This window comes from Zalophus californianus, chromosome 16 (assembly GCF_009762305.2).
Source record: "Zalophus californianus isolate mZalCal1 chromosome 16, mZalCal1.pri.v2, whole genome shotgun sequence".
NCBI lineage: Eukaryota > Metazoa > Chordata > Mammalia > Carnivora > Otariidae > Zalophus > Zalophus californianus.
In genome coordinates, this window is record NC_045610.1 from 37,863,711 (window position 1) to 37,866,159 (window position 2,449).

Sequence of the window (2,449 nt, forward strand, 5' to 3'; positions counted from 1 at the left end):
GGCTGAGAGGCTGGCCGGAAGTCGTCCAGCAAATGAGGAGGGGGAAGAGCTAGGAACCCAGATCTCCTGAGGCCCTGCCATTCCCAGGCTTCTGGATACTCTGCCTTTCAAAGGCAAAGTGATGTTATTCCAGAAACCCTGAACTGTACTGACAAATATCTATTGAAGGTCTACTATATGGCAGGCACTGCTCTAGACTGGGGACACAGTGGTATGACAGCCAGCCAAGGTCACTGCATCAGGGTGCTTATGTTAGTTGGGAAAACTGGCAATAAATAATAATTTAAAATACACTTAGATAGTGCTATGAAGGAGATGGATGGCGCATCATAAATACAGACAGCACAGACCCTTCTTTTGTGTCCCTAAGATGCTGACAGCACCTAAGGCGAGTGTGAGAAAAGCTTGGGTTCTGGTATCTGACAGACCTGAGTTTGAATTCGAGCTCCATGTGACCTTGGCCTGACAAATCAGTGTGTGTGTCTCCTCTCTCATCAGTAAAACAGGAACAGGGATTAAGGTTGCTGTGACAAGTGATAATACATATAACATTTTTTCAGTGTTTAGTGTTTTTCACTTCCGGCAAGTCGAGCTGGAACCCTTGATGGGGCCACGTGGGAACTGCAACCTCGTAAGTGTGTGTTCTTTTTGAGTGTTTGTTGGGGAGGGGGTATGTGGGAATAGGGAGTTACTTGGAGAACTACTGAAAGGATAAAAAAAGTTCCTGGGAGCAGCAGCCCCTCCCTGCGTGATGAACTGATAGCCTTCTTTCCTCTCGGTTACCTTCAGTGGAGAAACGTTCTTGGCCCACTGCCATCACTCAGGATTTAATGCAGTCTTAGAATTACAAGTTACCCTTTATAACCCAGTCATCTCCAAAATTGGGCATAGAAATAAAATATTAGAACTTCTATTTGTATTTTTCATATAACCGCCTTTTAATATCTATTTTTGTGTCTTATGTTACACAATATATGGGTACAGTAGTACAGGTTTATAATTTATAAACACAGGGGGGTATGCATGATCAAAAATTTCTGACGGGGGTGCAATCAGAAAGTGAAAGGCCACGTGGAGGCTAAGGGAAGAAAATTATGGTCAGCCCTCATTGTACTTGCCCAACATAAACTAAGAAAGTGCATTATTTCCAGAAAGTAGCCTGCAGGCGCCACTAGGCTAATAAGCAAGAGTGAAGAAACGGACCTAGTTCTTAAATCCCAAGTTAGTGTTCTCTCTGCTACAAATTTCTGGGTGAAAAAAAGTGGAAGTAGAAATTAAATACACACTGCAAGCTACGTAAAAAGCCAATCTTGGATGAGCCATTAAACAAACCAGATCAGCCTGAAAACTATGCACGAGACAGAAGACGATCTCCAGCAGTTCCAGAAGCACTCGGAGCAGAAGCCGCCTCCCCACAGCTTGCACACGACCGCACTGGAGGCCAGCCGCTCATTCATTTCCCGTCACACCGTGTGGAGTCCGTTTTCCAGACCAACGTGTCCTCCTTCCTTTCCCAGTGCACACGCACACCAGCACCGCACACTCCAGCTCCTTTCAAACCATTCATTTCACCTCCAAGGTGACACCATGTGGAACCAAAAATGAAGCGGCAAAATGTTGAAAATAAAAATAAAGCGGACTTTATTTAGAAGATAAAGGTGGTGGTATCAGTTTTGGTTAATAAAGTTGGGCTCAAGTGTTTTAACAGGTCTTTAATGCCATCACAGACTGGCATGCCAAGGGCATTCTGAATGCCAATTACAGACTGAAGTTTCAAAACCAAGATGCTATCAAAAGCTGATGGAGTTGAGATTTCTCTTAAAAGTCGGACTAACACACTTCTTAAATATCAGAGTGACTGGATTACTTGGTTCTGAAAGTGAAAATACTACACTGAGCAATCCCCCTCCCTTTCTCCACAAGTCCCTAAGGCAGTATTACAGTTGCCTCTGACAATCAAAATTTCAACATTTCAAAGGAGGGGAGCTGAGGGGAACCGGGAAAATGAAAAGCGAAATCACGAAGTGTAATTGTAATTGATACAGGCAGCTGCCACTTGTGGTAGACCAAAGCCTAGTCCGATGCCCCTTTTCCTCGCATCTGCACTGACCTCTTCCCAAGCGGACGGTAACTACGTTCTTGAAGGAATGTGCCAAGACTAGGGTGGGGAAGGCCCAGACAGTGAGTGGACAGAATGCATTTTGCATCCAGTTGCCTTGGGTGGTACAATTAAAGACAAATACCCAGACTCTGGAAAGCCCACTAGCCAAAGGTAACTGGGAGAGAGAATTAAATGCATAACCAGTGTAGAACGCCTGCAAGGCACCAAGACCACAGTCCGACCAGCCCACTTTCCGCCTCCATCACTGAATGGATCTGGGAGAAAGCATTAGTAACAGCACTTGTCAACTGCTTCCCTGGAACAAAACACGACAAAACACACGGAAGG